General features: G+C 41.8%; 8 non-coding genes across 8 annotated transcripts; all 8 read right to left on the bottom strand.

Annotated features, from left to right (window-relative positions):
• Positions 1-6034: 6034 nt before the first annotated feature.
• On the bottom strand, positions 6035-6122 carry TRNAR-UCU. Its single transcript is given in 2 exon segments — positions 6035-6070; positions 6086-6122. It is a non-coding gene; the product is annotated as a tRNA-Arg (tRNA).
• A 765-nt stretch (positions 6123-6887) lies between these two features.
• TRNAR-UCU lies at positions 6888-6975 on the bottom strand. The gene is given in 2 exon segments: positions 6888-6923; positions 6939-6975. It is a non-coding gene; the product is annotated as a tRNA-Arg (tRNA).
• A 764-nt stretch (positions 6976-7739) lies between these two features.
• Positions 7740-7827, bottom strand: TRNAR-UCU. Its single transcript is given in 2 exon segments — positions 7740-7775; positions 7791-7827. It is a non-coding gene; the product is annotated as a tRNA-Arg (tRNA).
• A 764-nt stretch (positions 7828-8591) lies between these two features.
• TRNAR-UCU lies at positions 8592-8679 on the bottom strand. The gene is given in 2 exon segments: positions 8592-8627; positions 8643-8679. It is a non-coding gene; the product is annotated as a tRNA-Arg (tRNA).
• Positions 8680-9443: 764 nt separating this feature from the next.
• On the bottom strand, positions 9444-9531 carry TRNAR-UCU. Its single transcript is given in 2 exon segments — positions 9444-9479; positions 9495-9531. It is a non-coding gene; the product is annotated as a tRNA-Arg (tRNA).
• Positions 9532-10295: 764 nt separating this feature from the next.
• Positions 10296-10383, bottom strand: TRNAR-UCU. The gene is given in 2 exon segments: positions 10296-10331; positions 10347-10383. It is a non-coding gene; the product is annotated as a tRNA-Arg (tRNA).
• Positions 10384-11147: 764 nt separating this feature from the next.
• On the bottom strand, positions 11148-11235 carry TRNAR-UCU. The gene is given in 2 exon segments: positions 11148-11183; positions 11199-11235. It is a non-coding gene; the product is annotated as a tRNA-Arg (tRNA).
• A 765-nt stretch (positions 11236-12000) lies between these two features.
• On the bottom strand, positions 12001-12088 carry TRNAR-UCU. The gene is given in 2 exon segments: positions 12001-12036; positions 12052-12088. It is a non-coding gene; the product is annotated as a tRNA-Arg (tRNA).
• Between the last annotated feature and the right edge of the window lie 11943 nt (positions 12089-24031).

Below are 24031 nucleotides of genomic sequence, written 5' to 3'. Positions count from 1 at the left end.
TGAATCCAGCATTTTCAGTACTATGCAATAACAGTCATCTTAAAAATTAACAAAAGGGAGCTGTCCTCGGGGGCGTGGCCGGATGCCGAGAGGAGAGGGCGCATAGTGTGGGAGCTCCGGCTGTGGAGTCTCGATAACGGCTCATAGCAGCATATCTACAGAGAATATACCTCATACTTACCTACCCCAGGACAGCCCTCGATACAGTAGTCCTGCCGATGATGACCAGGGGACGGAAGAAGGGATCGCAGCCTCAAAAGATGACGGCGTTTTTTCACCCAGCTCCTGGGTCTTCCCAAGATGGCGCCGGTTCCCGCCACACAGAGGGAGAGCCCTGTCCAGTCTCAGCAGCGGCACCCGTCCAGCGATCTTCTGGATCTCCCTCCTCAGCAGGATCCGGTTCTCCACCGCCACAGGAACCTAAAAAACAAAGAAGGGTGAGTGAGCAACAGCCATATAGCTCTCCCCTTGATACTTACCCTACCTCACCAGGCATAGATCCTGGGCTAACAGTCACTACTATGCAAGACATGCTGGCAGATCTAAAAAGATCCATACATGGTGACTTTAAAGAGACAATCTCTATTATACATGCAGATATAGTCGCTATAGGGGAAAGAACCGCACACCTGGAGGAAAAAATGGAGGAATTTGTCACAGCGCATAACTCGCTAGTAGATAATCATAATGCGGTTGAAGATGACATAGCTACCATGAAACTTAAAATTGCGGATCTGGAGGATCGCTCCAGAAGAAACAATATAAGATTCAGAAGCATCCCTGAAAGCGTTTTGGACTCTCAGTTACAAGATTTTATTACGGATCTTATAGCGTCATATTTACCAGACACTCCAGGGTCAGAATTAATCATAGACCGGGTACACCGGGTTCCTAAACCCAAAGCTTTACCAGCCTCTATTCCCAGAGATGTACTAGCTAGAATCCATTTCTACCATCTAAAGGAATCCCTGATGAGAGAAGCCCAAAAAAAGAGGACGGACATTCCTGACAGATTTTGTAATGTCCTTCTGTTTACCGACCTCTCACCAGCAACGCTGAGTAGAAGACGTGAATTTCAAAAGTACACTAAAGCACTAAGGGATAATAATATCCCTTATAAATGGGGCTTCCCTGTTAAACTGATTGTAAGATATCAAAACTCTTCAACTGTACTAGTTTCTCCTCAGGAAGCGTCAAATGCCTTTATCAAATGGAACATCACTGTGCCACCAGAGGGCGCCAAAGACAAAGACAAGGACAAAGCAATGAACTCTCCAACCCACAGGCCTTCCTCAGATAGAAGCCACCTGAACCTGACTCCAGAATGGACGAAAGTAGGAAGAAACCCTCCATGATTTATATTCTGGACAATATCTATATTGAATTAGGTATGCTTTCGTGCTACACTAATTTTGCGGGGCTCCACACCCGCTGCTCTACCTCTCAGAACACATATTCCATCTCTGTGTTCACATTCTCTAATCCACTGTTTACTTAACGTCTCCTATACTAAGTGAGATACATCACAACTTGTGGTCATTGTTAGACCAGTGTTATGTTATTGTTATTTAATATTCACTTTATTATTTATGTTTTAATTTACTGTTTTACTAGGTTACACAAAAAGGGTCTATACCCACGTACTCAAATATTTGTCTCTAAAGGTATAATTCTACGATCCCCACAACCGAAATATGGTAACAATTGGGCACTTTACTATGTTATTCATATACGGTTAACCAATCATTTCAGATTGGGAACCCAAGCATGCTACCTTAAAATTCAAAATGTCCAGTAAAGGCATAAAAATTTTCTCTGCAAATGTTAAGGGTCTCAATAACCCCTTTAAGCGTTCAACATGTTGGAACGAGGTGCGGAAACAGGGAGCTGACATCATCTGTATTCAGGAATCCCACCTTAATGAGGAAGACTCATACAGATTTTCTCACCCCTCCTTCCCGCATATTTTCTTCTCCCCGGCCACGAAAAAAAGAAAAGGTGTGATTTTGGGTTTCAAGAATTCTGTTGCTTTCCATTGTCATGACACAATAATAGATAAGGAGGGTAGATATATCATCGTAATGTGTGATATAAACAATACCAGATACACAATAGTAAACCTGTATGCCCCTAATGCTGATCAGATTAATTTTATTAAACGCACCATTAAATTAGCTCAAGATTCTAAGCAAGGATCCTTATTGATCTGCGGAGATTTTAATATGTGCCCTGACTCCTCAATTGATAAGCTTCCCCCTCCTATCCTGTCTCCCAAAAACTCACAATTTAGAGATTTTCTATTTCAGGAAGGACTCCTAGATATCTGGAGGGTGCATCATGCCAATGAAAAAGATTTTACTTTTTTTTCACATCCACACAATACTTATTCTAGAATCGACCTCTTTCTTTCAGATAAATGGCTTCTTCAAAAAGTGATAGAGGTAACGATATCTAACATAACGTGGTCTGACCATGCATTTATCTCCCTTACACTAGATGACACATACAGCAATAGAATATATTCCCCGTGGAGACTTAACAATTCCCTACTCCAAAATGCTTCTATCCGCACAGACGTAGAAAATTCGTTACAAGAATATTTTAAGACAAATGACAATAATCTGGTATCAGATATTACAATATGGAGTGCGCACAAAGCATTTATAAGAGGTGTATTGCTAAAACATGCAGCTATTCAAAAGAAAAACAGAAGGGAAGTTTTAGATAAACTATTAGCGAACATCAAGGATCTAGAGGAGTCTTCTAAGGCCTCTCTGGACCCAAAAGCCATTAACAAACTAAAAACAGCTAGACACCACTTATATCTTCACCTCCATGAAAAACATGAATTCCACCTTCGAAAACTAAAATCAGATCATTATTCTCAGGGCAACAAGGCATCAAAAATCTTAGCTAACAGAATTAAAAAGAGAGAAGTCAAATCCAGGATTCCCTTTTTATACGATAACCAGAATCAAAAGTTGTATAACCCCAAACACATAGCAGAAGAATTTGCAAAATACTATGAAAACCTATATAATCTGGAAAAAACAACTGACATAGTTCAACCTACCCCTGAATATATTAATGACTTTCTCAAGGGCATTTCTCTTCCGTCCATAACCTCATCCCAAAACCAATCCCTTAACGCTAGAATCACACATCTAGAAATAACTGAAGCGATCCAATCCCTCAAAAACAATAAGTCCCCAGGCCCTGATGGACTCACAAATGAATACTATAAAAACTTCTCCCACATCTTAAGCCCCTTCTTGAATAGATCTTTCAATTTGATAGCAAAACAAAATTCAATCCCCAAAGACATGCTAAATGCACTGATAATAACCCTTCCAAAACCTGGTAAACCCGCAGATAAACCGGCTAACTTCAGACCAATATCACTATTAAACTCTGATGTAAAGATATTTGCAAAAATTTTAGCAACAAGACTATCTAGCATTCTACCTTCCCTAATAGCTAATGATCAAATTGGGTTTGTCCCCAATAGACAATCTTCAGATGGTACTAGGAGATTCATAGATCTTCTGGATGTAGCATATTCCTCCCGAACGCCTTCTTTGCTCCTTTCCCTGGACGCAGAGAAGGCGTTCGATAGAATACACTGGAAATACATTCAAGCTACTTTGGAAAAGTTTGGATTTAAGGATTTCTTCTTATCAGCAGTAATGTCATTATATTCAAATCCATCTGCAGCTATATATTCATCCAGCTTTCTGTCTGCTCCATTCAATATAAAGAATGGAACCAGGCAAGGATGCCCCATGTCACCCTTGATATTTGCCCTGGCAATGGAACCCTTTGCGGAACACATTAGATCCTCTCCTCTTATTAATGGGATAACAGTGGGTGATACAGATCATCGCATCGGTCTCTTTGCTGACGATGTACTAATATTGACATCAAATCCAACTACTGCTCTAAGTGCAATTAATGATATTATATCTAATTTTGGCAAAGCTTCCTTCTATAAAGTCAATATTAATAAATCCCAAATTCTTGATATGGGGCTGTCTCAATCTACCAAACGCTCAATATCCAACTTGTATAAATATCCCTGGGCAGAGGAATCACTGACTTATTTAGGCATCCAGCTTGCCTTCCCTGCTAGTAAACTATTTAAAGTCAACTTTTGGCCTTTATACAATAAAATTAACGACTCCTTGAATAATCTAAGAATAGACTCACTTTCATGGTTAGGAAGAATTGCTGCAATAAAAATGGTAATTCTACCTAAAATTATTTATATGTTCCGCAATATTCCTATTATTATCCCCAAAGGATATATCACGAAATTACAGGCCTTAATCAACAAGCACATCTGGGGGAAATTTAAACCCAGAGTTAAAGGGCTTATCCTTAATAAATCACTTAGAACAGGAGGCCTTAATGTACCTTCTATTAAACATTACTATAGATCCTCCATACTCGATCAAATGAGATATCTGATTAAAAATGACACTTCGAAAAAATGGGTTTTACTTGAAAAGAATATAATGGGTTCTTATGACTTAAGCTTGCGTCTCTCTGCAACAGCAGCCTTTGGAACCAAGAATACTACTCCACTCTCAACCCTAAAAGCAATTCATAACATTTGGTACTCCATTGCTAGAACAGAAAAATTAGTTTCCACCTCAATACTTTCTCTCCCCCTGAAAATTTGTGAACTGGTAATACCAGACCTCAAGATTGATAATTGGATTTCCTTGGGTATCACTAATATTGATCAACTAAGGAAAGATGATGTTTTTGTGGACTTTGCTTACTTAAACAAAGAGTTCAATATTCCCAATACAGATTTTTATAAGTACCTAAGAATAAGACATTTACTACAATCCCCAAGGATTTTTCATTTCACTTCAATTAATCAATATTTAACAGAGTGGATCCATATGTCACATAGATTAGATAAAGGTATTACTAAAGGGTATCAAATATTGAAGGAATCAAATATAAATCCCTTACAGCATATTTTAGATATGTGGAATGAAGATCTGGGTGTTGCTCTTTCAGACTCAGAATGGACTGAAGTCTTTACCTCTGTTTCTAAACTCTCTAAATGCTCTGATCACCTAGAGGGAGCAAGGAAAATACTGTACAGATGGTATAGAACACCTGTTTACTTAAATAAAATTTTTCCAGAGGTCTCCCCCGCTTGTTGGAGGTGCGGTCACGTTTGTGGATCGTACCTTCATATGTGGTGGAATTGCCCTTTAGTAAAATCTCTGTGGAATTCAATCTTTAAGTACATTTCGACTCTGGCTTGCTATACTGTAGACCCTTCTCCCAAGATGGCTTTATTATCGGTAGGTCTCATAGATCTTCCTTATCATTTTAGGACTATTGCCAGTCATTTAATATTTGTCACCCGTCTGAAAATTGCTGCTTGCTGGAAAAATGGTTCTCTACCTAATATACATAGAATTTTTAGAACGCTTGATAATAATTGCTTATATGAGGGCCTCTGGGCATCGGCTAGGAATTCTAAATCCAGATTTCTAAAAAACTGGGAAGTTTGGCTAGCCAACATTAAATGCAACATACCTCCCAATGCATCCATTAGAATGTAATTTCACTTGCGCTTTCTTCTCTTACGCCAGTGTTTCCTTGTATTTCATCTTACATCTACATACCTGTTTTGATATTGTTTGATATTATTATATTTATAATATTAAGCTGTTTCGTATATGAAGTGTAAATTTCTTCCTCATTATCGGCTGTAATAAGTGCCTTAATTACTCCTCTATTATGACTTTTTACATGTGATTGAACTCATTCATTTGTAACCTACTACTTTTTATTTTTTATTTTTTTATTTCTTGAAATTATTAATAAAAACTATTGTTCAAAAAAAAAAGGGAGCTGTCCTCATAGTTTACTCGGAAAAAGAAAGGCCCAGGTAAGTTTTAGCTCAACACTCGTGCCCACAGCAGCTGTCTAGAGTTTTTCGTTTGTCTCATTTTACGATAATCTAAAGCTATCAACAAAGTTCTAATTAGACGCGTGATACAATAGTCGACTCTGGTGGGACTCGAACCCACAACCTTTGAATCACTACAGATTATTCTAGAAGTCCAATGCGCTATCCATTGCGCCACAGAGCCAGTAGGTACACTTTTGTTCTTGTGGCAGTCAACTGTTCTTGACCAAAATCGGTCCATTGGATTGCAAGGGATTGTAATCCCTTCAAAACGGATCAATCAAAATATGTTGGAAGAATATCAAAGAACATGTGTTCTTAATCAATAATTAAACAGGATAGGCACTTGCAAACTTGCCGTTCCCCATAGGTACCTATGCTTTGCTTTCTCCCTTTCTTTAACTGAAGCTAATTTAGAAATGCACCAATTTTTAACAAGCACTGTTCGTATCGATTTATCTTCATAATTCTTATCAGATTTGACTCTGGAGGGATTTGAACCTAAAATCTTTGAATATCAATGCTATTATGAACATACCAGGTGAGATCGGTTGCACTAATTGACCTCCTCTTGGCCTGGTTTCCCAAGACTTTTGAAGAGTTTTAATACAAATAATTCTTGCTTTTTGTAAATTAAGGACTTCTCAAAAATATCTTCAAGTGGGCAATCTTTTAGAGACATGCGACAGACATCAAATGGCTCATTTCACTTCTTGGTTACAAGATAGATCTATATGAATCCAGCATTTTCAGTACTATGCAATAACAGTCATCTTAAAAATTAACAAAAGGGAGCTGTCCTCATAGTTTACTCGGAAAAAGAAAGGCCCAGGTAAGTTTTAGCTCAACACTCGTGCCCACGGCTGCTGTCTAGAGTTTTTCGTTTGTCTCATTTTACGATAATCTAAAGCTATCGACAAAGTTCTAATTAGACGCGTGATACAAAAGTCGACTCTGGTGGGACTCGAACCCACAACCTTTGAATCACTACAGATTATTCTAGAAGTCCAATGCGCTATCCATTGCGCCACAGAGCCAGTAGGCACACATTTGTTCTTGTGGCAGTCAACTTTCTTGACCAAAATCGGTCCATTGGATTGCAAGGGATTGTAATCCCTTCAAAACGGATCAATCAAAATATGTTGGAAGAATATCAAAGAACATGTGTTCTTAATCAATAATTAAACAGGATAGGCACTTGCAAACTTGCCGTTCCCCATAGGTACCTATGCTTTGCTTTCTCCCTTTCTTTAACTGAAGCTAATTTAGAAATGCACCAATTTTTAACAAGCACTGTTCGTATCGATTTATCTTCATAATTCTTATCAGATTTGACTCTGGAGGGATTTGAACCTAAAATCTTTGAATATCAATGCTATTATGAACATACCAGGTGAGATCGGTTGCACTAATTGACCTCCTCTTGGCCTGGTTTCCCAAGACTTTTGAAGAGTTTTAATACAAATAATTCTTGCTTTTTGTAAATTAAGGACTTCTCAAAAATATCTTCAAGTGGGCAATCTTTTAGAGACATGCGACAGACATCAAATGGCTCATTTCACTTCTTGGTTACAAGATAGATCTATATGAATCCAGCATTTTCAGTACTATGCAATAACAGTCATCTTAAAAATTAACAAAAGGGAGCTGTCCTCATAGTTTACTCGGAAAAAGAAAGGCCCAGGTAAGTTTTAGCTCAACACTCGTGCCCACGGCTGCTGTCTAGAGTTTTTCGTTTGTCTCATTTTACGATAATCTAAAGCTATCGACAAAGTTCTAATTAGACGCGTGATACAAAAGTCGACTCTGGTGGGACTCGAACCCACAACCTTTGAATCACTACAGATTATTCTAGAAGTCCAATGCGCTATCCATTGCGCCACAGAGCCAGTAGGTACACATTTGTTCTTGTGGCAGTCAATGTTCTTGACCAAAATCGGTCCATTGGATTGCAAGGGATTGTAATCCCTTCAAAACGGATCAATCAAAACATGTTGGAAGAATATCAAAGAACATGTGTTCTTAATCAATAATTAAACAGGATAGGCACTTGCAAACTTGCCGTTCCCCATAGGTACCTATGCTTTGCTTTCTCCCTTTCTTTAACAGAAGCTAATTTAGAAATGCACCAATTTTTAACAAGCACTGTTCGTATCGATTTATCTTCATAATTCTTATCAGATTTGACTCTGGAGGGATTTGAACCTAAAATCTTTGAATATCAATGCTATTATGAACATACCAGGTGAGATCGGTTGCACTAATTGACCTCCTCTTGGCCTGGTTTCCCAAGACTTTTGAAGAGTTTTAATACAAATAATTCTTGCTTTTTGTAAATTAAGGACTTCTCAAAAATATCTTCAAGTGGGCAATCTTTTAGAGACATGCGACAGACATCAAATGGCTCATTTCACTTCTTGGTTACAAGATAGATCTATATGAATCCAGCATTTTCAGTACTATGCAATAACAGTCATCTTAAAAATTAACAAAAGGGAGCTGTCCTCATAGTTTACTCGGAAAAAGAAAGGCCCAGGTAAGTTTTAGCTCAACACTCGTGCCCACGGCTGCTGTCTAGAGTTTTTCGTTTGTCTCATTTTACGATAATCTAAAGCTATCGACAAAGTTCTAATTAGACGCGTGATACAAAAGTCGACTCTGGTGGGACTCGAACCCACAACCTTTGAATCACTACAGATTATTCTAGAAGTCCAATGCGCTATCCATTGCGCCACAGAGCCAGTAGGCACACATTTGTTCTTGTGGCAGTCAACGTTCTTGACCAAAATCGGTCCATTGGATTGCAAGGGATTGTAATCCCTTCAAAACGGATCAATCAAAACATGTTGGAAGAATATCAAAGAACATGTGTTCTTAATCAATAATTAAACAGGATAGGCACTTGCAAACTTGCCGTTCCCCATAGGTACCTATGCTTTGCTTTCTCCCTTTCTTTAACAGAAGCTAATTTAGAAATGCACCAATTTTTAACAAGCACTGTTCGTATCGATTTATCTTCATAATTCTTATCAGATTTGACTCTGGAGGGATTTGAACCTAAAATCTTTGAATATCAATGCTATTATGAACATACCAGGTGAGATCGGTTGCACTAATTGACCTCCTCTTGGCCTGGTTTCCCAAGACTTTTGAAGAGTTTTAATACAAATAATTCTTGCTTTTTGTAAATTAAGGACTTCTCAAAAATATCTTCAAGTGGGCAATCTTTTAGAGACATGCGACAGACATCAAATGGCTCATTTCACTTCTTGGTTACAAGATAGATCTATATGAATCCAGCATTTTCAGTACTATGCAATAACAGTCATCTTAAAAATTAACAAAAGGGAGCTGTCCTCATAGTTTACTCGGAAAAAGAAAGGCCCAGGTAAGTTTTAGCTCAACACTCGTGCCCACGGCTGCTGTCTAGAGTTTTTCGTTTGTCTCATTTTACGATAATCTAAAGCTATCGACAAAGTTCTAATTAGACGCGTGATACAAAAGTCGACTCTGGTGGGACTCGAACCCACAACCTTTGAATCACTACAGATTATTCTAGAAGTCCAATGCGCTATCCATTGCGCCACAGAGCCAGTAGGCACACATTTGTTCTTGTGGCAGTCAACTTTCTTGACCAAAATCGGTCCATTGGATTGCAAGGGATTGTAATCCCTTCAAAACGGATCAATCAAAATATGTTGGAAGAATATCAAAGAACATGTGTTCTTAATCAATAATTAAACAGGATAGGCACTTGCAAACTTGCCGTTCCCCATAGGTACCTATGCTTTGCTTTCTCCCTTTCTTTAACTGAAGCTAATTTAGAAATGCACCAATTTTTAACAAGCACTGTTCGTATCGATTTATCTTCATAATTCTTATCAGATTTGACTCTGGAGGGATTTGAACCTAAAATCTTTGAATATCAATGCTATTATGAACATACCAGGTGAGATCGGTTGCACTAATTGACCTCCTCTTGGCCTGGTTTCCCAAGACTTTTGAAGAGTTTTAATACAAATAATTCTTGCTTTTTGTAAATTAAGGACTTCTCAAAAATATCTTCAAGTGGGCAATCTTTTAGAGACATGCGACAGACATCAAATGGCTCATTTCACTTCTTGGTTACAAGATAGATCTATATGAATCCAGCATTTTCAGTACTATGCAATAACAGTCATCTTAAAAATTAACAAAAGGGAGCTGTCCTCATAGTTTACTCGGAAAAAGAAAGGCCCAGGTAAGTTTTAGCTCAACACTCGTGCCCACGGCTGCTGTCTAGAGTTTTTCGTTTGTCTCATTTTACGATAATCTAAAGCTATCGACAAAGTTCTAATTAGACGCGTGATACAAAAGTCGACTCTGGTGGGACTCGAACCCACAACCTTTGAATCACTACAGATTATTCTAGAAGTCCAATGCGCTATCCATTGCGCCACAGAGCCAGTAGGCACACATTTGTTCTTGTGGCAGTCAACTTTCTTGACCAAAATCGGTCCATTGGATTGCAAGGGATTGTAATCCCTTCAAAACGGATCAATCAAAATATGTTGGAAGAATATCAAAGAACATGTGTTCTTAATCAATAATTAAACAGGATAGGCACTTGCAAACTTGCCGTTCCCCATAGGTACCTATGCTTTGCTTTCTCCCTTTCTTTAACTGAAGCTAATTTAGAAATGCACCAATTTTTAACAAGCACTGTTCGTATCGATTTATCTTCATAATTCTTATCAGATTTGACTCTGGAGGGATTTGAACCTAAAATCTTTGAATATCAATGCTATTATGAACATACCAGGTGAGATCGGTTGCACTAATTGACCTCCTCTTGGCCTGGTTTCCCAAGACTTTTGAAGAGTTTTAATACAAATAATTCTTGCTTTTTGTAAATTAAGGACTTCTCAAAAATATCTTCAAGTGGGCAATCTTTTAGAGACATGCGACAGACATCAAATGGCTCATTTCACTTCTTGGTTACAAGATAGATCTATATGAATCCAGCATTTTCAGTACTATGCAATAACAGTCATCTTAAAAATTAACAAAAGGGAGCTGTCCTCATAGTTTACTCGGAAAAAGAAAGGCCCAGGTAAGTTTTAGCTCAACACTCGTGCCCACGGCTGCTGTCTAGAGTTTTTCGTTTGTCTCATTTTACGATAATCTAAAGCTATCGACAAAGTTCTAATTAGACGCGTGATACAAAAGTCGACTCTGGTGGGACTCGAACCCACAACCTTTGAATCACTACAGATTATTCTAGAAGTCCAATGCGCTATCCATTGCGCCACAGAGCCAGTAGGCACACATTTGTTCTTGTGGCAGTCAACTGTTCTTGACCAAAATCGGTCCATTGGATTGCAAGGGATTGTAATCCCTTCAAAACGGATCAATCAAAACATGTTGGAAGAATATCAAAGAACATGTGTTCTTAATCAATAATTAAACAGGATAGGCACTTGCAAACTTGCCGTTCCCCATAGGTACCTATGCTTTGCTTTCTCCCTTTCTTTAACTGAAGCTAATTTAGAAATGCACCAATTTTTAACAAGCACTGTTCGTATCGATTTATCTTCATAATTCTTATCAGATTTGACTCTGGAGGGATTTGAACCTAAAATCTTTGAATATCAATGCTATTATGAACATACCAGGTGAGATCGGTTGCACTAATTGACCTCCTCTTGGCCTGGTTTCCCAAGACTTTTGAAGAGTTTTAATACAAATAATTCTTGCTTTTTGTAAATTAAGGACTTCTCAAAAATATCTTCAAGTGGGCAATCTTTTAGAGACATGCGACAGACATCAAATGGCTCATTTCACTTCTTGGTTACAAGATAGATCTATATGAATCCAGCATTTTCAGTACTATGCAATAACAGTCATCTTAAAAATTAACAAAAGGGAGCTGTCCTCATAGTTTACTCGGAAAAAGAAAGGCCCAGGTAAGTTTTAGCTCAACACTCGTGCCCACGGCTGCTGTCTAGAGTTTTTCGTTTGTCTCATTTTACGATAATCTAAAGCTATCGACAAAGTTCTAATTAGACGCGTGATACAAAAGTCGACTCTGGTGGGACTCGAACCCACAACCTTTGAATCACTACAGATTATTCTAGAAGTCCAATGCGCTATCCATTGCGCCACAGAGCCAGTAGGCACACATTTGTTCTTGTGGCAGTCAACTTTCTTGACCAAAATCGGTCCATTGGATTGCAAGGGATTGTAATCCCTTCAAAACGGATCAATCAAAATATGTTGGAAGAATATCAAAGAACATGTGTTCTTAATCAATAATTAAACAGGATAGGCACTTGCAAACTTGCCGTTCCCCATAGGTACCTATGCTTTGCTTTCTCCCTTTCTTTAACTGAAGCTAATTTAGAAATGCACCAATTTTTAACAAGCACTGTTCGTATCGATTTATCTTCATAATTCTTATCAGATTTGACTCTGGAGGGATTTGAACCTAAAATCTTTGAATATCAATGCTATTATGAACATACCAGGTGAGATCGGTTGCACTAATTGACCTCCTCTTGGCCTGGTTTCCCAAGACTTTTGAAGAGTTTTAATACAAATAATTCTTGCTTTTTGTAAATTAAGGACTTCTCAAAAATATCTTCAAGTGGGGGGCGTGGCCGTGAAGCCGAGGAGTATGGCCTCTTGATTTCAGAGCTCCTGCTCCTGCTTAGCGTTTTCTATCAGCATTACCCTCACACTGTGCTTCTCAGAGTGTCATTTGTCCCAATCAGTACCGGAACCTGCCCTGATGATGACTAGAGGCAAGAGGGGCATGAAGAAGCAAGGGAAGCTTGAATTTTTCTTCGGTCCAGACCGAGACAAAGATGGCGCCGGCGCGAGGGCCTCACAGGCCGAATCCTCCCCTAGCCCGCTTTTATCAGCAAGCACCGGATCTCCCCGCGCATCGGAAGATGGCAGCTCGTTACACCAGAGCCCACGGGGACCACCGCTCCAGGCTGAGTCGGGTGAGCGCGTTCTCATTCAGAGTGCAGGAGACAGGACGGGACACGCCTTTGTGGCTTCTCCTACCCAGACCGCCACTCGTTCGCCATCAAAGAGCCCGGCGAAACAGAGACCCAGACTTCAGGAACCTGAGATTCCGGTTGCTGCGGCTGACAATCTACAGGGAGCTACCTCTAACAACCTAATTGAGGCTCTGAGCAGCTTTCCAACGGACGATAAGCCTGCGTCCAGTATGCTACTTAAGGAAATGTTCTTGGCTTTTAATAATTCAATGACGTCCCACATCTCGCAATTACTTGCACCTATTCACTCTTCGGTCAGTGACTTGGGACACAGAGTGCAGCACATTGAAAGTAAGATGGGGGAGTTTGCTGAATCCCATAATAGCCTGATTGACTCGCATGATTCCCAGTCTGACGAAATTGCTTTCCTTAAAGCAAAAGTTGCTGACTTAGAGGACCGATCACGCAGAAACAATTTGAAGCTGCGTGGCGTGCCAGAATCTGTTCCAGCCACAGAGCTGCAAACTTACATCAAATCACTGATTAAACTCTTACTACCTAACTGCACTGATCAGGATCTCATCATAGATCGTGCACACAGAATAGCGAAACCCAAGCACCTGCCGGATGACATACCGAGAGATGTGCTAGCTCGTCTGCACTTTTTTCATACTAAAGAAGATTCTCTGGCGGCGGCAAGGAAGCTGGAAGTTTTGCCGGACCCCTATCAGCAAGTAAAATTGTTTGCGGATTTATCCATGGCTACTCTTCAACTGCGCCGTGCATTGGCACCCATCACCATAGCGTTGCGGGAGCACGCAATCCAGTACAGATGGGGTTACCCAGTGAAATTGCTGGTCCAACAAAACGGCACCTTAACGGTTATCCGCTCGGTGGAAGAGGGAAAAGCTGTACTTGCCGCGTGGAACATTGCAGTGGTGGAGGTTCCGCAAGTGAAACAACTTCATCATCTATCCGAAGAGGGAGAATGGCATCGTGTTGAACACAGAAGGCAGAAGAAGCACCGTTGAGTGGTTTTATTTTCTTCAGGCTCTTGCCAATATCCAGCAGGAGGAGGATCTTGTTCTACTTGTATGAATCTCCTGGTGGTAGGCAAGACTGTCTTTTCCCCATATTGTTTACAAGGGGTTAATGCGTGCATACCCTTGTATTACTCTAACGCTGTCCTGTTATACGGACAGTCTGTTTATACTGTTCATGTTCTTCTTTTATCCCTTTTATTATGTTCTGTCATGTCATGTCAATTGTACTGTATACTGATTGCATTGTGGAACTATGGCCTGCATTTCCCTCCATATCGTTCGTGCGACTTTTTCTTAGCTAAACCTGAATATTCAGATGGCACTCAAAATTGTCTCGATTAATGTCCGGGGCCTGAATAGCCCATATAAAAGACGGATGATGTGGAGGGAAGCGCTGTCATCTAAATGCGATATCTTTTGCGCACAAGAGACGCATATCATTAATGCAGATGCAGAAAGGCTGAAAAACCCAGCTTTTCCGATATTGATCCACTCTCATGGCCCAGGGAAAAAGAGAGGAGTGCTCTTGGCAATTAAGAATTCGGTGGCACATGTAGAGAAAAGAACGGTGGTAGATGTGGGAGGTCGTTATGTTATACATATTTGCTCTATAAACAATATTACCTACACGATAGTGGGAATGTATGCCCCTAATATAAGACCTATCCGATTCTTGAATAAACTCTTCAAGAAAATTCAAATTTTGAAAGAAGGCCGATTAGTCGTTTGCGGAGACTTTAACATTGTCCCGGATCCGCATCAGGATTCCACTGCTGCTGCGAGAACCGGTTCGGATGCACTGGCTAACACCTTAGTAGAAAATTCACTTTATGATATTTGGCGTGTCCACCATGCATCAGAAAGGGATTTTTCATATTTTTCGCCAGCACATAAATCCTATTCCCGCATTGACCTAATCTTAACGGACAGGATTTCTCTAGCGGCGTCCAAAAGTTCTTCCATTGGATCAATTACGTGGTCCGATCACGCCCCAGTTTCGTTAGAACTAGCTGATGAGTACACCTCCCCCCCAAACCCACTTTGGAGAGCTAATGAGTTCATCTTAGCCAATAATAAATTCCAACCAGAAGTAAAGGCTGCCCTGGCGGAATACTTTAAATTTAATACTAACTCTGGTCCCAGTCCGACCACTGTTTGGGTAGCCCACAAGGCATTTGTAAGGGGCATTTTATTGAAAATAGGACACCGGTATAAAAAACTGAGGGAAAAACACCAAAATGAGCTTTTAATGAAAATCCAAACCTTAGAGAATAAAAATAAGCTTTCCCCATCGGTAGAGCTATCTGACAAACTTAGATTACTCAGATCGCAACTACGCGAATGTTTTCTTCACTCCTATGAACTCTCCTTAAAGAAAACTAAAACTAAATTCTACTCTCAGGCCAACAAGGCAGGGAAGTTGCTAGCAAGCAGGGTTAAGGCTCGGGCTTTAAAGTCGAAAATTCCATTCCTTTGGGATACGGCTAAATCGCATAAAATATACGACCCAAAATCTATAGCAAACAGATTTATGTCTTACTACTCACAACTGTACAACTTAAAAGAAGAGCCGGGTTTTATCCCAGTAACTAAGAACGCAATAGATAATTTTTTGAATACATTGACTATTACATCCTTGGATACGTCCCAGAAAAAATCCCTATGCAGTCCCATAACACAAGAGGAAATTGCTAGAATAATAAAGAACCTGCCGAATCAAAAAAGTCCTGGCCCTGATGGGCTTCCGAATTCTTACTATAAAACCTTTTTGGATACACTACTCCCTCACCTTCAGGCAGCCCTGTCTGGTGCCATGTCGACAGGTAAGATGCCCAATGAAATGTTGGAAGCGGTTATTGTTACTTTACCCAAACCTGGCAAAGAACCTTCTATACCCCAAAACTTCTGCCCTCTTTCCCTACTCAACACTGACCTTAAGATCTATGCAAAGATCTTAGCTGCCCGGTTAGCAGATATCATCCCTACCCTGGTTGCCCCTGACCAAGTGGGGTTTGTGAAAGGGCGCCAAATCACAGACAACTCAAGGAGAGTCTTGAATCTAATTGATTTTGCTAATAGATCTAGGACGCCGACGGTGCTGGTCACTCTGGATGCCGAGAAGGCTTTTGACCGAGTTAATTGGGAATGGGTCTTCTCGGTACTCCGTAAAATGGACTTCCCCGATGCTACTCTGCAAGCTATACGAGTGCTTTACTCGAATCCATCTGCCCGTGTATTAGCGAATGGAGAACTACCTGATTCCTTTGCACTGTCCAATGGCACCAGACAGGGCTGTCCCCTATCACCCTTAATTTTCATTTTATCTTTGGAACCATTGGCACAGGCAATTCGCCAATCAGCAATGGTAAACGGGGTTAGGGTAGGAGATAGACAGCATAGCATATCTATGTATGCGGATGACATAATCTTATCTTTGACCAACCCTCAGGTTTCTCTAAGGACCGTGATGGAAATTATCCGCTCCTACGGTGCCCTTTCGTATTATAAAATAAACTAAAGTAAATCTCAGGCCCTCCCAATAGGTATTCCGGATGGAATCTTGGCGAAAATGCATAAAGAATTCACTTTGGATTGGCAAATTAAGACAGTCCGGTATTTAGGGTTTAATGTAACTGCCACCCCCCAAGAATTATACAAAGCTAACTTCCCTTCCCTGCTACGCTCACTCCAACCAGAGTTAGACAGCATGGCTAGGGCGGAACTGTCATGGCTTGGTCGTATTGCGGCATTTCAACAACACACCCTCCCCAAGATGTTATATTTATTCCGCACCATTCCTGTACCTATTCCGATGTCCTTTTTCCACTCAGCCAACAAGATGTTGAATTCCTTTATTTGGAACAAATCAAAACCAAGAGTGGCAAGGTGTATAATGAACAGACATAGAAGAAGTGGCGGAGCGGGGCTGCCGAACCTTTATGACTACTATTCGGCATCTAGAGTAAATCAACTAAAAGATTGGTGGAGGGAGGACATAAGGAAACACTGGGTACATATCGAACAATCGCAGGTTCCAGGCCGTAGCTTACGCGCAATACTCATGGCTGCATTACACGGAAGCTATACGGCTATACAACCCGCTTATTTTATCTCTACATCTCTAGCAATTTGGCAAACATACCATAGCAAAGGAAGTGGTGACCCAACATCTATGGCGCACTTAGTGCCAATAGAGTCTTTACAGCATCTTGCCACGGATTTAAATCTAAAGACGTGGATAGATAAAGGTATAAAACTGGTAGCTGATGTGATCTCAGATTCGACTTTAATGCCCTTTGGTACAATCACACACAAGTTTAATATCCCCCCCAGTGAAACCTTTTCTTACATTAAGCTTCAACATGTCTTAGGGGACAATCCGTCTTTTAGCCTCAAAGGGAATATCCAACTTTTAACTCGTTGGTCTGCGGCGGACCAGGTACAAACGGGGATTCGATTCCTATACATGTATTTAGGGGATAAAGACCAGTTTATCAAAACAACTCCTCTCTTGTCATGGGAGAAAGACCTGAAGACATCAATTTCGCTGGCACAGTGGAGATCTGCTTAAAGAATGGCGATGTCTGTCTTCAGGTGTTCCTCACATGTAGAAGCCTATATCAAAACCGCGCTCAGATGGTATTACACGCCGGTTCGATTAAAGGTGCTCTATCCTAATGTTAGTGCCTACTGTTGGAGGGGGTGTGGGGAGCAAGGGTCACTTTATCATATCCTATGGTCTTGTCCGAAGGTTCACCCCCTTTGGACCCAGGTATTCGCTAAGGTATCCGAGATTGCTGGTTGTCGGATCTCTCCAGGCCCCGCTTTGGCCCTTCTCTTCATTGATCTTGATAAGTTACCTCTTCGGTCTAGAGTTATAGTAGCCCATCTCTTGATAGCAACCAAATTAGCAATTACAAGAAACTGGAAAAGCAAAACTATCCCGGTTGTGCACGAAATTGTACGGTCAGTAGACTTGACCAGGTCATATGAGTACATGATTGCCCACCAAGCGTTTCAAGTTGACCGTCACCTTAAAGCCTGGGGGGCCTGGAGGGGTCTGACTCCATCGATTCAGGAGAGAATCGGAATGGGGTGAGAAGGTTGTATTATTCTGGAGTGGATTAGCCTTTGGAATTTCTTAACTGCAGAAGTGCACTTGGACATAACACTAACATTCATTTTTTCCCATTGATGATAAGACGTACTAAATGTATGACATGACTTTGTTTGTATGTTATATTTTATTCCGTATTTTTATTTATTCGTATCTTTATTCCTTCCCCTTTATGCTTTCTGAGCAAATTAATGTTTTAGAATTGAACTTACCTATGTTTTCTGTCAAAACTTGAAAACTCTGGAGAAATGTGCTCTTATTGCTTTAATGTACTTGTAACATGTTGTCACGGACGGTGTACAGGAAACAAGGCAAAGCAACATGTATAAACGACTCGCTGGATCCAAAAACTAAGGAACCAAGGGAGACCCCTGCAGAAGACCTGGCACTTTCCCTGGCTGCTCAGCCTATGCAAAGATCCGAATGGTGGAGGTTTGCATATCCACGAACCTTGACTATAAAGCCCTGAGCACCCTACAATAGTGAGGGGACACGACCACCGGCTCCCTACACAAGATACGGAGGGAGTCAGGGTCACCTGGGATCCAGCAAACAGATAATAACAGATAAAGGTACAACACTTAGCTTTGAAGCAAACAGGAGGACTGAGTCAGCGTGCACACACACTCCAGGAAGTAGTATAAGCCGCCCAGAAAAGCTTTCTGGGGAAGAATTTAAAGGGAAGCAATTAGTCCAACACATGACAGCTGAGAGAGGCTGACGAGAGGAGGAGCTGAATACCACAACACAGAAACTCAAGGAGGAGGTTCTGAAAGGCCTCTGTCAGAGCTTCTCAGCTGTCTGGTTGTGACAGTACCCCTCCCTCTACGAGTGGACTCCGGACACTCAGAACCCACCTTCTCAGGATGGGACCTATGGAAAGCCCTGATGAGACGAGAGGCCTTAATGTCCGTCACTGGGACCCACATCCTCTCCTCAGGACCATACCCCTCCCACTGAACAAGGTACTGAAGAGAACCGCGGACAAGACGAGAATCCACAATCCTAGAGACCTGAAATTCAAGATTCCCATCAACCATAATCGGAGGAGGCAAAGGCGAGGGTACAATGGGTTGAACATAAGGTTTCAATAAGGACTTATGAAAAACATTATGGATCTTCCAAGTCTGAGGAAGATCAAGACGGTATGCAACAGGATTGATGACAGACAGGATTTTGTAAGGCCCAATAAACCTAGGACCCAACTTCCAGGAGGGAACCTTCAATTTGATATTCTTGGTAGACAACCACACCAGATCACCAACATTCAGGTCCGGACCAAGCACACGTCTCTTATCAGCCACACGCTTATATCTCTCACTCATGCTCTTTAGATTATCTCGAATCTTTTGCCAAATAGATGACAAAGATGAGGAGAATCTGTCCTCATCAGGTAAACCAGAAGACCCCTCTCCCGAGAAAGTCCCAAACTGTGGATGAAACCCATATGCACCAAAAAATGGTGACTTATCAGAGGACTCCTGACGACGGTTATTTAAAGCAAACTCAGCAAGGGACAAAAAAGAACACCAATCCTCTTGATTCTCCGCCACAAAACAACGCAGATATGTCTCCAGATTCTGATTGACGCGCTCTGTCTGGCCATTCGACTGCGGGTGGAAAGCAGAAGAGAATGACAACCGAACCCCCAAGCGAGAACAGAAAGCCTTCCAGAATCTGGAAACAAACTGCGTGCCCCTATCAGAGACTATGTCTGAAGGAATACCGTGCAATTTGACAATGTGATAAACAAATGCCTGCGCCAGCGTCTTAGCATTGGGAAAACCAGGAAAAGGGATGAAATGCACCATTTTGCTAAAACAGTCCACCACCACCAGAATCACAGTCTTCCCCGAGGAACGAGGCAGGTCCGTTATGAAGTCCATGGACAGATGTGTCCAAGGACGGGAAGGAATGGGTAAGGGAAGGAGAGGACCTGATGGCCGTGAATGAGGGACTTTGGCACGAGCGCAAGTCTCGCAGGCTGCCACAAAACCCTCAACCGACTTACGAAGCGCAGGCCACCAGAATCTCCGAGCGATGAGATCCAGTGTGGCTCTTACCCCCGGGTGCCCAGCAAGGACCGTATCGTGGTGTTCTTTAAAAATCTTGTGTCTTAAAGCGAGAGGCACAAACAACCTCCCAGGAGGACAAAGATCAGGAGCCTCTGACTGGGCTGCCTGCACCTCTGCCTCCAATTCAGGAAAAAGAGCAGAGACCACCACACCTTCAGCCAAAATGGGACCCGGGTCTTCAAAATTCCCGCCTCCCGGAAAACAACGTGACAGGGCATCTGCCTTCACATTCTTAACTCCAGGGCGGAACGTGACAACAAAATTAAACCTTGAAAAGAACAACGACCATCTGGCCTGTCTCGGGTTCAGACGCTTGGCTGACTCCAAGTAGGCCAGATTTTTATGGTCAGTAAATACGGTAATAGGGTGTCTGGCTCCCTCTAGCCAATGGCGCCATTCCTCAAAAGCCAACTTGATGGCCAACAATTCCCTATCTCCCACATCGTAATTTCTCTCTGTGGAGGAGAGTTTTCTTGAGAAAAAGGCACACGGTCGCCATTTGGCAGGAGAGGAACCCTGAGACAAGACCGCCCCCACACCCACCTCAGAAGCATCAACCTCAACTATGAAGGGTAAAGAAACATCAGGTTGCACCAAGATGGGAGCGGAAGCAAAACTCTCCTTGATATCAGAAAAAGCCTTACGCGCCTCTACTGACCAAGAAGAAAAAGCTACCCCCTTTCTGGTCATATCAGTGAGTGGTTTAACAATAGAAGAATAATTCAAAATGAACTTCCTGTAATAATTGGCAAAGCCCAAAAAACGCATCAGCGCCTTTTGATTCTCAGGAAGCTCCCACTCAAGCACAGCGCGGACCTTCTCGGGGTCCATGCGAAAACCAGAAGCGGAGAGAAGAAACCCCAGAAATTGAATTTCTGGAACCGCAAAAACACATTTTTCCAGTTTCGCATATAATTTATTCTCCCGCAGGATGAGCAAGACCTGACGTAAATGTTCCTTATGAGTTTTGAAATCGGGAGAAAAAATCAAAATGTCATCCAAATACACCAATACAAATTTTCCCATCAAATGATAAAAAATGCTGTTCACGAAATGCTGAAAAACGGCTGGGGCATTCATCAAACCAAAAGGCATAACCAAATTTTCAAAATGGCCCTCAGGGGTATTGAAGGCCGTCTTCCATTCGTCCCCTTCTCTGACCCTGACCAGGTTGTATGCCCCTCTTAAATCTAATTTGGAAAAGACTTTAGCCCCAACAACCTGGTTAAATAGGTCCGGGATCAGAGGAAGCGGATAAGGGTCACGAATTGTGATATTGTTCAGCTCCCTGAAATCCAGACAAGGTCTTAAAGAACCATCTTTTTTCTTAACAAAGAAAAAACCAGCGGCAACAGGTGACTTCGAGGGTCGTATGTGTCCTTTTCTCAGACTCTCAGAGATGTAAGCACGCATAGCGATCCTCTCAGGTTGGGAAAGATTGTATAAACGAGATTTAGGCAGCTTGGCGTCTGGGATGAGATTAATAGGGCAATCGTACTCCCTGTGCGGGGGCAAATCCTGAACTCCACTCTCAGAGAAGACATCCGAAAATTCAGAGAGAAAAGATGGTACAGTCTTAGTAGCAACCTCAGAAACAGATGTCATGAGGCAATTCTCTCTGCAAAAGTCACTCCAACCATTTATTTGCCTCGCTTGCCAATCAATGGTGGGGTTATGCTTAGTGAGCCAGGGCAGCCCCAACACCAGAGGGGTGGGTAAACCGCTAAAGACGAAACATGACACATCCTCAACATGAGCATCACTCACATTTAAACGGATATTGTGAACTATGCCCTTTAATGATTTTTGAGAAAGTGGAGCGGAATCGATAGCAAAAACAGGAATATCCTTTCCCAAAGTGCGCACCTGGAAACCATGAGTTATCGCAAATTGATTATCAATGAGATTAACCGCTGCTCCACTATCCACAAAAATCTCACAAAAATTTTTCTTGCTCTCTAGCGCCACCCTAGCCGGCAGGACAAAACGGGAACTACAAGCAAATGGAAAACCTTCAATTTCCGCCTCAACCCTGCCAATAGTAACAGACGGAACATTTTTAAAAGTTTTTTTCCTGTTTGTTTCTTTATTACTCCCAGAAAACTGCCTGAATCTCCTAGAGGGACAAATATTTGCCAAATGATTTATACCTCCACAACAAAAACAAACCCTCCCATGCGAGCTGAATCTTCTATTGTCAGAAGCAATCAACCCCAGCTGCATGGGCTCCTGCTCAGAAGGGGCTGACGGCGACTGAGACCCCTGCGCACAGAGCGGGACCGCTGCACTGTCCTGGGACTGCGTATGACAGGAAGGAGACATCTCTCCTCTCTCTCTAAGACGCCTGTCAATACGAACGGCCTGAGACATAGCAGAGTCCAAAGAAATAGGCCTCTCATGAAAGGCAAATGCATCTTTCAATCCCTCTGAAAGACCATGGCAAAATTGACTTCGGAGCGCAGCATCATTCCAACCAGTATCAACTGCCCATCTCCGAAATTCTGAGCAGTATATTTCTGCGGATTGTTTACCCTGGCATAATAGACGTAGTTTAGACTCAGCCAGAGCAATACGATCCGGATCATCATATATCTGACCCAGGGCTAAAAAGAATTCATCCACTGAACGGAGAGGCCGTGCCCCCTCCGGCAGTGAAAAGGCCCAGGACTGAGCGTTACCCCTGAGCAGCGATATAATGATCCCCACCCTCCGTTCCTCATCACCAGAGGAGTGGGGAAGAAGGCGAAAATGGAGTTTGCAAGCCTCTCTAAAACGCACAAAATTCTCACTACCCCCGGAGAACGTATCCGGGAGCGAGATCTTAGGCTCAGAACAAACTCCATGAACGCAAGCTGAACCGGTCACTTGAAGCTGAGAAAAAGTCTTACGGAGATCAGCTACCTCCAATGAAAGACCCTGGAAGCGTTCAGCCAAAAGTGAAACCGGATCCATGCTTGAGACGGTTATGGCGGCTTATAATGTCACGGACGGTGTACAGGAAACAAGGCAAAGCAACATGTATAAACGACTCGCTGGATCCAAAAACTAAGGAACCAAGGGAGACCCCTGCAGAAGACCTGGCACTTTCCCTGGCTGCTCAGCCTATGCAAAGATCCGAATGGTGGAGGTTTGCATATCCACGAACCTTGACTATAAAGCCCTGAGCACCCTACAATAACACAAGATATTGTAACACATAATACAATACACAAGATACGGAGGGAGTCAGGGTCACCTGGGATCCAGCAAACAGATAATAACAGATAAAGGTACAACACTTAGCTTTGAAGCAAACAGGAGGACTGAGTCAGCGTGCACACACACTCCAGGAAGTAGTATAAGCCGCCCAGAAAAGCCTTCTGGGGAAGAATTTAAAGGGAAGCAATTAGTCCAACACATGACAGCTGAGAGAGGCTGACGAGAGGAGGAGCTGAATACCACAACACAGAAACTCAAGGAGGAGGTTCTGAAAGGCCTCTGTCAGAGCTTCTCAGCTGTCTGTGTGAGCAGATTCTCTACTAATAAAAAACTATTGGAACTAAAAATATCTTCAAGTGGGCAATCTTTTTTTTTTTTTCAATTGAAAGTTTTTTATTGTTTTCAATTTTCCATTGCAAAGATATTTCCAATGAGTAAAGTATACAACAAACCATGTGACAAAAATATAGGCGAAAATCACATATTCCGAAATGTCACAGTTACAATTAACACAAGGGCGGTTAAGCCCAACAAGACAGGTATTGGCAAAAGAATAATGAGTCATGTAAACCTTACTAAGGTGACATTATAAATCCAGTCTCATGGGTTGATAGGATGGGCGTCCATAGTGAGAGCTAGTAATAGGGAGGAGGGGGACCCCCCCCCTTGTGGAT

Source organism: Bufo gargarizans, chromosome 4 (genome assembly GCF_014858855.1).
Source record: "Bufo gargarizans isolate SCDJY-AF-19 chromosome 4, ASM1485885v1, whole genome shotgun sequence".
Taxonomy (NCBI): Eukaryota; Metazoa; Chordata; class Amphibia; order Anura; family Bufonidae; genus Bufo; species Bufo gargarizans.
This window is presented reverse-complemented; position numbering and strand designations above follow the sequence as displayed.